The 13,679-nt window shown below is 46.6% G+C and overlaps 1 long non-coding RNA gene across 1 annotated transcript; it reads right to left on the reverse strand.

Moving 5' to 3' along the window:
- Positions 1 to 7,931: 7,931 nt before the first annotated feature.
- On the reverse strand, positions 7,932 to 9,677 carry LOC139551947 (uncharacterized). The gene is made up of 2 exons (XR_011670345.1): positions 9,401 to 9,677; positions 7,932 to 8,704 (listed from the first exon to the last, which is right to left on the reverse strand). It is a non-coding gene; the product is annotated as an uncharacterized lncRNA (long non-coding RNA).
- Positions 9,678 to 13,679: the final 4,002 nt, after the last annotated feature.

Raw genomic sequence — 13,679 nt, forward strand, 5'->3', positions numbered from 1 at the left:
TGCCTAGTCTCTTGATGTAAAACAGACTGCTGTCCACAGTAGAGGTCTTCACAGGTCCATCCGAATCCGATTAGCCGGGTCCGCCCTGAAAATTCAGTAGATGACTCTCGGATCCAGGTCGGTTTTGATTTGATTGTCACTGGTCTCGGGTATGTGTAATTATAACTGATTTGCCGGGATGGACACGTGCAGACCCAATGCGACTGCTGCAGTAGAGAGAGTGCGAGAGAGAGAATTGTCTCATTCATGCTGGTGTTCAGGCTTTTCACGAGTGACACGTGTAGTTTGTTGTTGTTGGCCAATCACAAAACATCAAAGCTGCACTAACTTCATGGCTCTGTGTGTGCTGTGGCAAGCAAGTTAGGAGATCAATGGAAGATGGAATTCAAATTAGGGAATTAAAAGTTAAATGAGATGGATAGCCCCCATAAAAAAAACACTATAGTATACTTAAGCAATAAGGCATGAGTGGCGTGGCATGTGGCCAATATACCACAGCTAAGGGCTATTCTTATGAACGATGCAATGCGGAGTGCCTGTACAGCCCTTAGCCGTGGTATATTGGCCATATACCACAAACCCCAGAGCTGCCTTATTGCTATTATAAACTGGTTACCAACGTAATTAGAACATTAAAGAAATGTTTGGTCATACCCGTGGTATGTGGTCTGATATACCATGGCCTTCATCCAGTCAGCAATCAGGACTCGAACCACCCAGTTTATAATATTGTATAAAAACTATAGTATTCACTGTAGTGTTTTGCAAATTTTACTGTAGTATTCACCATAGTGTTTACTCTAGTATACTGTAGTATTTACATTTAACTATAGTATAAATACTGTAGTAAAAGATAACTGTAGTATATATTATAGTAATTGATGTAGTTTATTTGCGGATTGTAGTACACTGTAGTATTTACTGTGGTGTTTTTGCAGACATTACTGTAGTATTTACTATAGTGTCTGTCACGACGTCGTTACGTGAAAGAGAGGAGGACCAAGGCGCAGCGTGATAGCAATACATCTTTACTTTAATAAAGACGAAAACGAAGAACACTATACAAACAAAATAATAAACCGACGAACGTGAAGCTAAACAAACTAAGTGCTAACATGCAACATAGATATAGACAATCACCCACAAACTACCTAATGACTATGGTTGCCTAAATATGGCTCCCAATCAGAGACAACGATAGACAGCTGTCTCTAATTGAGAACCAATCTAGGCAACCATAGACATACATACACCTAGACTAAACATTGCCCCATAAACATACAAAAACCCCTAGACAATACAAAACGCATACCTCCCCCATGTCACACCCTGACCTAACTAAAATAATAAAGAAAACAAAGATAACTAAGGCCAGGGCGTGGACAGTACTCCCCCCCCAAAGGTGCGGACTCCGGCCGCAAAACCTGACATAGAAGGGGAGTGTCCGGGTGGGCCTTCTTACGGCGGCGGCTCGGGTGCGGGACGTGGCCCCCACTCCACCATAGTCAATACCCGCTTTGGTTGCGCCTCTGGAGTGAGGACCCTTATAGCGAGTCCCGGACTGAAGACCATCCTAGGGGGCGCCACTGGACTGAGGGGCAGCTCCGGACTGAGGGGCAGCTCCGGACTGAGGGGCAGCTCCGGACTGAGGGGCAGCTCCGGACTGAGGGGACTGAGGGGCAGCTCCGGACTGAATGGCAGCTCCGGACTGGAGGGCAGCTCATGACTGGAGGGCAGCTCATGACTGGAGGGCAGCTCATGACTGGAGGGCAGCTCATGACTGGCGGGCAGCTCATGACTGGCGGGCAGCTCTGGCAGGTCCTGGCTGACTGACGACTCTGGCAGGTCCTGGCTGACTGACGACTCTGGCCGGTCCTGGCTGACTGACGACTCTGGCCGGTCCTGGCTGACTGACGACTCTGGCCGGTCCTGGCTGACTGACGACTCTGGCCGGTCCTGGCTGACTGACGACTCTGGCCGGTCCTGGCTGACTGACGACTCTGGCCGGTCCTGGCTGACTGACGACTCTGGCCGGTCCTGGCTGACTGACGACTCTGGCCGGTCCTGGCTGACTGACGACTCTGGCCGGTCCTGGCTGACTGACGACTCTGGCCGGTCCTGGCTGACTGACGACTCTGGCCGGTCCTGGCTGACTGACGACTCTGGCCGGTCCTGGCTGACTGACGACTCTGGCCGGTCCTGGCTGACTGACGACTCTGGCCGGTCCTGGCTGACTGACGACTCTGGCCGGTCCTGGCTGACTGACGACTCTGGCCGGTCCTGGCTGACTGACGGCTCTGGCAGGTCCTGGCTGACTGACGGCTCTGGCGGCTCCTGACTGGCGGGCGGCTCTGGCGGCTCCTGACTGGCGGGCGGCTCTGGCGGCTCCTGACTGGCGGGCGGCTCTGGCGGCTCCTGACTGACGGACGGCTCTAGCGGCTCCTGACTGATGTACGGCTCTAGCGGCTCCTGACTGATGTACGGCTCTAGTGGCTCAGGACAGACGGGCGGCTTTGACGGCTCAAGACAGACGGGCGGCTCAGACGGCGCTGGGCAGCACGGGCGGCTCAGACGGCGCTGGGCAGCACAGGCGGCGCTGGGCAGACGGACAGCTCAGATGGCGCTTGGCAGACGGGCAGCGCAGGCGGCGCTGGGCAGACGGGTAGCTCAGACGGCGCTGGGCAGGCGGACAGCGCAGACGGCGCTGGGCAGACGGCAGACTCTGGCCGGCTGAGGCGCACAGTAGGCCTGGTGCGTGGTGCCGGAACTGGTGGTACCGGGCTGGGGACACGCATCTCAGGGCTAGTGCGGGGAGGCGGAACAGGGCGTACTGGACTGCCGAGGCGCACTATAGGCCTAGTGCGTGGCGCCGGAACTGGTGGTACCGGGCTAGGGACACGCATCTCAGGGCTAGTGCGGGGAGAAGGAACAGGGCATACTGGACCCTGGAGACGCACATTAGGCCTAGTGCGTGGTGCCGGAACTGGTGGTACCGGGCTAGGGACACGCATCTCAGGGCTAGTGCGGGGAGCAGCAACAGGACGCACAGGACTCTGGAGACGCACAGGAGGCTTGGTGCGTGGTGTAGGCACAGGTGGTAATGGGCTGGAGACACGCACCACAGGGCTAGTGCGTGGAGGAGGAACAGGGCTCTGGAGACGCACTGGAAGCCTGGCGCGTGGTGTAGGCACTGGTGGTACTGGGCTGGGGCGGGGAGGTGGCGCCGGAAATACCGGAACGTGCAGGCGTACTGGCTCCCTTGAGCACTGAGCCTGCCCAATCTTACCTGGTTGTATGCTCCCCGTCGCCCGACCAGTGCGGGGAGGTGGAATAACCCGCACCGGGCTATGAACACGTACAGGAGACACCATGCGCTCTACTGCGTAACACGGTGTCTGCCCGTACTCTCGCTCTCCACGGTAAGTACAGGGAGTATGCGCAGGTCTCCTACCTGACTTCGCCACACTCCCTTTCAGCCCCCCCCCCAAGAAATGTTTGGGTTGTACTCACGGGCTTCCAGCCTTGCTTCCGTGCTGCCTCCTCATATCGCCTCCTCTCGGCTTTAGCTGCCTCCAGCTCTTCACGAGGGAGGCGATATTCTCCCGGTTGTGCCCAAGGTCCCTTTCCATCTAATATCTCCTCCCATGTCCATGAATCCTGTGTAGGTGGGTCCTGTTGCTGTTTCACACGCTGCTTGGTCCTATGGTGGGTAATTCTGTCACGATCGTCTTGCGGTGAGAGATTGGACCAAGGCGCAGCGTGTGAAACATACATCTTCTTTTATTTAGAAGAGAGAAAACATGAAACGAACACTATACACAAACTAACAAAATAACAAACTGACGACCAAAAACAACAAACGATCGTGAAGCTAAAGACGTAAGTGCACACACAAGCTACAAACGTACAACATAGACAATTACCCACAATAACCTAGTGCCTATGGCTGTCTTAAATATGGCTCCCAATCAGAGACAATTAATGACATCTGTCTCTGATTGAGAACCATTCAGGCAACCACAGACACAGCTAGACACCTACACTAAACACAAACCCATCTACTCTACTTAACCCCCTAAACCATACAACCACCCTAGACAATACAAAAACACATACATTCCCCATGTCACACCCTGACCTAACTAAAATAATAAAGGAAACAAAGAATACTAAGGCCAGGGCGTGACAAGCCCAGCTGATTTGTAGGGATCCAGATTTTGCAGCTCTTTCAGAACATCAGCTTTCTGGATTTGGGTGAAGGAGAAGCGGAGGGGACTTGGGCAAGTTTCTGCAGGGTGTGCAGAGCTGTTGTCCGGGGTAGGGGTTGCCAGGTGGAATGCATGGCCAGCCATAGAAAAATGCTTATTGAAATGATCGATTATCGTAGATGTATCGGTGGTGACAGTGTTTCCTAGCCTCAGTGCAGTGGGCAGCTTGGAGGAGGTGCTCTTATTCTCCATGGACTTCAGTGTCCCAAAACTTTTTGGAATTAGTGCTACAGGATGCAAATTTCTGTTTGAAAAAGCTAACCTTAGCTTTCCTAACTGACTGTGTATATTGGTTCCTAACTTCTCTGAAAAGTTGCATATCGCGGGGGCTATTCGATGCTAATGCAGTGCGCCAAAGGATGTTTTTGTGCTGGTCAAGGGCAGTCAAGTCTGGGTTGAACCAAGGGCTATATCTGTTCTTAGTTCTACATTTTTTAATTGGGCATGCTTATTTAAGATGGTGAGGAAAATACTTTTAAAGAGCAACCAGGCATCCTGTATTGAAAGTGATGTGGTCTATATCCTTCCAGGATACCCGGGCCAGGTCTATTAGAAATGCTTGCTCGCTGAAGTGTTTTAGGGAGCGTTTGACAGTGACGAGGGGTGGTCATTTGACCGCGTACCTTTTACGGACGCAGGCAATGAGGCAGTGATCGCTGAGATCCTGGTTGAAGACAGCAGAGGTGTATTTAGAGGGAAAGTTGGTCAGGATAATATCTATGAGGGTACCTGGTAGATTCCTTGATAATTTGTGTGAGATTGAGGGCATCTAGCTTAGATTGTAGGACGGCCGAGGTGTTAAGCATATCCCAGTTTTGTTCACCAGTACAAACTCTGAAGACAGATGGGGGGCAATCAATTCACATCTGGTGTCCAGGGCACAGCTGGGGGCTGAGCGGGGTCTATAACAAGCGGCATCAGTGAGAGACTTATTTCTGGAAAGGTGGATTTTTAAAAGTAGACGCTCAAATTGTTTGGGCACAGACCTGGATAGTATGACAGAACTCTACAGGCTATCTCTGCAGTAGATTGCAACTCCACCCCCTTTGGCAGTTCTATCTTGACGGAAAATGTTGAAGTTGGGGTGGATGTTTGGTAGCCTTCCTAAGCCAGGATTCAGACATGGCTAGGACATCAGGGTTGGCGGAGTGTGCTAAAACAGTGAATAAAACAAACTTAGGGAGGAGGCTTCTGATGTTAACATGCATGAAACCAAAGCTTTTACGTTTACAGAAGTCAACAAATGAGAGCGCCTGGGGAATAGGTGTGGTGCTGGAGGCTACAGGGCCTTGGTTAACCTCTACATCACCAGAGGGACAGAGGAGTAGGAAAAGGGTACGGCTAAAGGCTATAAGAACTGGTCGTCTAGTGCGTTGGGACCAGAGAATAAAATGAGCAGATTTCTGGGCATGGTAGAATAGATTCAGGGCATAATGTACAGACACGATTATGGTAGGATGTGAGTACAGTGGCGCTAAACCTAGGCATTGAGTAACGATGAGAGCGGTTGTGTCACTGGAGACACCAGTTAAGCCAGGTGAGGTCTCCGCATGTGTGGGGGGTGGGACAAAAGAGCTATCTAAGGCATGTTGGGCGGGCTGGGGGCTCTACAGGGAAATAAAACAATAATAACTAACATAAACAGCAGTAGACAAGGCATATTGACATTAGGGAGAGGCATGTGTAGCCGAGTGATCATAGGGTCCAATAAACAGCAATAGGTGTGTCAGGGAGCGTTTTGGTAGTTGCTACTACGCTAGGCGCGCTGGAGACACGGCGATTCAGAAAGCTAGCGGGCCGGGGATAGCAGATGGGTCTTCGGCGACGTCGCAACGGAAAAGCATTTTGAAACCTCCTCGGACAATTATGTCGGCAGACCAGTCATGATGGATCGGCGGGGCTCCCTGTCGGCAATAAGGGTCCAGACCAATTGGCAAAAGAGGTATTGTAGCCCAAGAATTAGCTGGTAGACCTCTTCGGCTAGCCGGGAGATGGGCCTAGCTCGAGGCTAGCTCAAGGCTAACTGGTGCTTGCTTTGGGACAGAGGCGTTAGCCAGCAGTAGTCACTCAGGTTGCAGCTAGCTAACTGCGATGATCCGGTGTAATGGTCCAGAGCTTGCGGTAGGAATCCGGTGATGTGGTAGAGAAAAAAGCAGTCCGATGTGCTCTGGGTTGATATCACGCTGTGCAGACTGGCAGGTATTGACCGAGCTGAAGCTGGCTGGTGTCCGAGTTAACGGTGAAGACTGCTAGCAGTGGCTAACTGACTACTAGCAAGTAGCTAGTTAGCTGGCTAGCTTCTGATGGGGGATTCCGGTTCTAAAGTATAAAAATAGCAGATCCGTACCACGTTGGATGAGGCGGGTTGCAGGAAAGTATATTCAGTCCGTAGATGGAAAGTGAGATTAAAATATATACTAAATATATACCAAAAACACGAGGAAAACAACTATTTACATGGGACAAGACGGGACAAGACAAACACACGTCCGACTGCTACGCAATCTTGGATATATGAATTCTATAGTAAACTGTAGTATTTTTTTATGTGGGAGGATACAATGACCAAGATCCAACAGGTAGGCTGCCACTTAATACTCTGGAGTTGTTGAGTTGTTTTTATGATTGTGTAACACGGCGTAAAGCACAACCTATGTAGCCTCAATTAGCCTACCAAGCTAGCAGTCAAAACAGGTACTATGTAATCAGATTGGATGATAACCTAGCTTTGGCAGCTAGAAGTTAGTAACTGGTGGGAGTCAGCTTGGTTGCTGCTGTCTCTCTCTCCCTCCTCACCGCGCCTCGCGCAAGTCACACACCGCACAGCCCCTCCTCCACCTGCAGCTAGAGCTCCTTTGTGTCTTTCTTCCTCAGCTTGTGTATAAACAGCTTCAGTTAATAGCATAGTTTTTTTTTAAATGGCTTTCTGCTGCTTCCCTCACATGGATCAGATCAGACCGGGTCTGGAGATGAATGGGTCTATACAGGAAATGGTCTCTTTGTACTTGAGTCCGTTTGGACCGGGTCTCCATATTAAAACAATTGGAGATACGGGGTGAATGGGTAAGATCTGGGGAGGAAAGCCCCGGGTCCATTTCAGAGAAGACCTCTAGTCCACAGGCAACCTCACAGGCTTTAGTAGCCATTACAAGGTGCTGCAGTCGTGACCTTTTGTTTTAGAGTGACCGCTTTCTTCAGAGCTTGCCGCCCCACTAGCCTGTTGCTGTGGGCTTATTCTCCACCTTAGCAACAGATCCATGCCCACGCTGCACAAAGACAATAGAGAACAGTCATCCTGGACACAACGCCATCGCAACTGCCGCCGCCACCATGCCAAGCTGCACAGTTAATTACCTTCGCTTTGTTGCCGTGGCACCCAAATGAAATATCCAGCCAACTGTAGAATTCAGTCACTGTAACATTCATCCTCCTTCACTTCCATCAATAAATCAAACAGTCAAATGTGTCTTTACTTGAAGACGTTTGACTGACATCACACCATGAATCACAGCAATTCGAAAACATACTTTTGACGATCTATATATTTTTTAAATATATATATACAGTTTTGAAACATGAAATGGATGTATTTGATTGCTGTGGGAGCAGTAATGTGTGCACACAATTCCCCTCCTTATGATTCCCTAGGTAAACAATTACATATAATATTTTGGACTCCTAGCACGGTTTAATTTTCTGTGAACATGGCTGTTTAGGAACAAAATAATAGAGACATTTTACAAATTGAGTACTCATGGGAGGAAGTGCGAGAGGAATAACGAAAGTGGGCCCATTATTTTTCATTGCAATTACTTCAGATACAAGACCAAAAGCAATTTCTGTCTCATTTTAAGTGCTACACAAAACCAACTTTCCCATGAACAAAATATTTCCCCATCCTCTCCCACACACGACTCATGTTCTATTTGTGATTCAAAGTCATACAGTGGAGAGAGGAAAACACCTGTTCAAACCTTCAGCGGTCAGGTAGACATGCAGGGGCCTTAGAGGCATAACTAAGGTCCAACTTGTGTTTGGAATCTTTAACAATGTTGGTTGTTTTTGTCTCTTCTCCATGGTTCTCGTGGATTTGGGTAATTAGTTGCAGACAGGTGTTAATTAGCCCAGGCGAGGGGGGATTCAGGGGATTTGGTTCTGATCCATCCTCATCCTGTACTGTATGTCTTCAGGAGCTCAGTGTTTCTTTGATCTCACCTGCAGGGCTGAATGCGCCACAGCGCTTGTCATTTCCAATTAGGATGTTAAACAGATCTCCCAATGATATCCTAAATGTTTCTATCTTTTCCTCTTCCCAATCAGGTGGGAGGAACAGTGTAGACGAAACATCTGTGAAGAGCTGGGGGGTTTCTGCTTGCATTTTTCTCTTTCAGCTGTCCGACGGGAAACTGTAGCTGGTGGTTGGAGAGACACAGGAGCTCCATGGTGAAGAAGAGAAAGCAAAGTCAAAAAGGCCTGGAAACACTATTCATCTGGGTTGGAATATACTATATGAGTGCATAAATTATATTTGTCATTGCTGCTATTTCAATGACAGCTTTGAGAGGGCCTAATAAAGTTGTACTGGCCTACTTTGTCAGCTGCTCTTGATATGTAATTCAAGGCCTCCTATTAAAATACGTTTTGAGAAAGAACATCAACACAGCCCTCTCTCAACCTTAGGAATAGCAATGGCATACCTTTTCCAATAGATCTGTATTGAGAAAGACGTTTTGGATAACATTGGTAGTTTATTATGAAAATAATAATCTAAATATAGTATTATTCTAAACATACATTATATCTCTCTGCAGCTCTCTGACATAGCCCTGATGAATCATGGTTCCTACATTTCTTTGTCACATAGTGCCTTCAGAAAGTATTCACACCCCTTGACCTTTTCCACATTTTTTTTGTGTTACCACTTGTATTCGTCACTGGCCTACAGTGACACAAACCCCATAATGTCATTATATTATATATATATATATTTTTTTTTAAATAAATTAATAAAAAATGGAAAGTTGAAATGTCTTGAGTCAATAACTAATCAACCCCTTTGTTATGGCAAACCTAAATAAATTCAAGAGTAAAAATATGCTTTACAGATCACATAATAAGTTGCATTGACTCACTCTGTGTGCAATAATAGTGTTTAACATGATGGTGCTTGCTTCAGGACAGAGGCGTTAGCCAGCAGTAGTCACTCAGGTTGCAGCTAGCTAACTGCGATGATCCGGTGTAATGGTCCAGAGCTTGCGGTAGGAATCCGGTGATGTGGTAGAGAAAAAAGCAGTCCGATGTGCTCTGGGTTGATATCGCGCTGTGCAGACTGGCACGTATTGACCTAGCTGAAGCTGGCTGGTGTCCGAGTTAACGGTGAAGACCGCTAGCAGTGGCTAACTGACTACTAGCTAGTTAGCTGGCTAGCTTCTGATGGGGGATTCCGGTTCTAAAGTATAAAAATAGCAGATCCGTAAGGTCCCTCAGTCGAGCACTGAATTTCAAACACCGATTCAACCAATAAGACCAGGGAGGTTTTCCAATGCCTCGGAAAGAAGGGCACCTATTGGTAGATGTGTAAAAAAAAAAAACGAATCAGACATTGAATACCCCTTTGAGCATGGTGAAGGTATTAATTACACTTTGGATGGTGTATTAATACACCCAGTCACTACAAAGATACAGGCTTCCTTCCTAACTCAGTTGCCGGAGAGGAAGGAAACCGCTCAGGGATTTCACCATGAGGCCAATGTTGACTTTAAAACAGTTTCAGGGTTTGATTCACTAAAGTAAAACTGCAAGAAATGTGGCAAAGATATTAACTTTATGTCCTGAAAACAAAGCTTTATGTTTGGGGCAAATCCAACTCAACACATCACTGAGAAGTACCACTCTTTATATTTTCAAACATGGTGGTGGATGCATGCTTGTCATCGGTAAGAACTAGTTTTTTATTTTTTATTAAAAAGAAACAGAATAGAGCTAAGCACAGGCAAAATCTTAAAGAAAAACCTGGTTCAGTCTGCTTTCCAACAGACACTGGGATTCAAATTCACCTTTCAGCAGGACAACAACCTAAAACACAAGGCCAAATATACACTGGAGTTGCTTAACAAAACTAGATTGAATTTTCTTGAGTGGCCTAATTACAGTTTTGACTTAAATCATCTTGAAAATCTATGGCAAGACTTGAAAATGGCTGTCTAGCAATGATTAACAACCAAATTGACAGAGCTTGAAGAATTAAAAAAGTATGTGTAAATATTGTACATTCTAGGTGTGCAAACTCTCAGAGACTTACCCAGAAAGACTCAAGTCTGTAATCGCTGCCAATAACATGTATTGAGTCAGGGGTGGAGAAGGTGGAAAGTTTTAAGTTCCTCGGTGTACATATCACGGACAAACTGAATTGGTCCACCCACACAGACAGTGTTGTGAAGAAGGCGCAGCAGCGCGTCTTCAACCTCAGGAGGCTGAAGAAATTCGGCTTGTCACCAAAAGCACTCACACACTTCTACAGATGCACAATCGAGAGCATCCTGTCGGGCTGTATCACCGCCTGGTACGGCAACTGCTCCGCCCACAACCGTAAGGCTCTCCAGAGGGTAGTGAGGTCTGCACAACGCATCACCGGGGGCAAACTACCTGCCCTCCAGGACACCTACACCACCCGATGTCACAGGAAGGCCATAAAGATCATCAAGGACAACAACCACCCAAGCCACTGCCTGTTCACCCCGCTATCATCCAGAAGGCGAGGTCAGTACAGGTGCATCAAAGCAGGGACCGAGAGACTGAAAAACAGCTTCTATCTCAAGGCCATCAGACTGTTAAACAGCCACCACTAACATTTAGTGGCCGCTGCCAACATACTGACTCAACTCCAGCCACTTTAAACAATGCCACTTAATATAATGTTTACATACCCTACATTACTCATCTCATATGTATATGTATATACTGTACTCTATATCATCTACTGCATCTTGCCATCTTTATGTAATACATGTATCACTAGCCACTTTAAACTATGCCACTTTATGTTTACATACCCTACATTACTCATCTCATATGTATATACTGTACTCTATACCATCTACTGCATCTTGCCTATGCCGTTCTGTACCATCACTCATTCATATATCTTTATGTACATATTCTTTATCCCTTCACACTTGTGTGTATAAGGTAGTAGTTGTGGAGTTGTTAGGTTAGATTACTTGTTGGTTATTACTGCATTGTCGGAACTAGAAGCACAAGCATTTCGCTACACTCGCATTAACATCTGCTAACCATGTGTATGTGACAAATACAATTTGATTTGATTTGATTTGGGTGTGAATACTTATGTAAATTATATATTTCTGTATTTCCATTTCAATCAAGTAGAACATTTTTCTAAAAACATGTTTTCACTTTGTCATTATGTGTTATTGTGTGTAGATGGGTGACAAAAAATAAATATTTAATCAATTTTGAATTCAGGCTGTAACACAACAAATAAGTCAAGGGGTATGAATACTTTCTGAAGGCACTGTAATTTTCCCTAATGAAATTGTGATTTATGAAAGAGACTACTCCATGGGAAGTAAGGCCTGGAAATAGATTAGAGGTTACAGTCTCATTTGCATCTGCACAGACTCAAGCCATGTTCCTCATTTGCTACAGTGAATCATGTAAGGACCTTTGTTTTGTAAGTAATGAGGGATAGGTAGGGCGTTCCCAAATCCTCTGAAGCGCATGTAAATAGAGAATAATGGAGGATTAAAGAGTAGAATTTGCATATGAACTAGCAATTACCTTATGGGAAGTGCTTGCCTTGAAACTGTAATGTCTGAACACTACAGCCAGTAATGTGCCTTGTGCATGAACATGTACAGAAATAGCTCATATTTTTTTCCCTCATTAAGGTCCTATTGACGGGTTTAAACAGAATTATCAGGTCTTTGCAATATAGCATTTGGCATTACTGAAATGTTGACAGGTCATTTAGCAGCTGTTGCCATGCTCTGGAGCAATGTGATCAATGTTTGTTGATGTAAATTTTAGTCTCTATGTGCAATTCGGCACCATTTCAACAGCAAAATTATATTAACAAATCACATAGGAAAGGGCCACATAACAAATGTCCTCCTATTTACCACTGCTATGGTAATGAATGACTGTAATGTACTGTCAGGTGTTAACAAAACATTTTATAAGTAACAGAGCAAAGTAACGTGTTACTTTTTCAAATTGGGTAATATTATTACAGTTACTTTGTCAACTAATGTGTTGACAAACTAATGTGTTTGCTTTCAGAATCAAATCTCTACAGGGCGCATGTTTCCATAATCCAATCGTAACTTGTTTCCTCATTTAGTTCTCAAGCGAGTGTCACACCCTGATCGGTTTCACCTGTCTTTGTGCTTGTCTCCACACCCCTCCTTCCCCATTATCCCCAGTGTATTTATACCTGTGTTCTCTAGGCAGAGCTACGCTGTCTCCAGCTGAACTGCTGTACAGGACTCACACATACAAGTGTTGCCTGTATTGTGGGACTACTGGTCATTCCGTCTCCACCTGTCCACTAAAAGACCAGGCTCACCGGTAGGAGCGAATCCTCTGGTGGGCCATATGGAGAACTTTTCCTCTCCCCTTACTCGCTCCCTTTTCATGCCATTTTGCTGTGGGGAAACCAGTCGAAATCTCTCCGTGTACTCATCAACTCTGGCGCCGATGAGAGCTTCATGGACGCTACCTTGGCATCCGAGCTAGGCATCCCCACTCAGCCCCTCTCCATTCCTATGGACTTTAGAGAGCTGGATGGGTGCTCTATAGGCTGGGTCACCCACAATACCACCCCCATCAACCTACGGGTGTCAGGGAACCACAGCGAGATGATCCATTCCTGCTCATTAAGTCTCCTCAGGTTCCCGTGGTATTGGGATTCTCTTGGCTCCAGCGACACACTCCCGTTATTGACTGGTCTGCTGGTGCCATCATGGGTTGGAGCACATTCTGCCACACTCAGTGCCTGAAGTCAGTAATAAATAAATAAATAATGTTCTAGTAATAAACTTTTGTTACTTCGACACTGTCTGCATCTGGGTCTTCCCTAAAACGTGATAGCGAGGGGAGAAATGGTGTTGGGAGAAATATCATGACAGCTGTCTCCATACACATGTATGGAGGGCACACCTCTGATCTTTGGCATTGAAAGCTTCTGTGATAGCAAAGTCCATAGCGGTCTTTCCCTTCTAGTGTCAAGGTCTGTGTATGTTCGGTCTATAACCAGAACTGGTGGCTGTAGAGAAAGATTTGTAATTAAAAGATAGGAAATCTATACAGATGTTTGATTTACAGTATGGCTAATTAAGCAACCCATACGATAGATTAACACAGGAACGGAGAAGGTTGTAATTGTGGCCC

The sequence above is a fragment of the Salvelinus alpinus genome, chromosome 24 (assembly GCF_045679555.1).
Source record: "Salvelinus alpinus chromosome 24, SLU_Salpinus.1, whole genome shotgun sequence".
NCBI classification, from domain to species: Eukaryota; Metazoa; Chordata; class Actinopteri; order Salmoniformes; family Salmonidae; genus Salvelinus; species Salvelinus alpinus.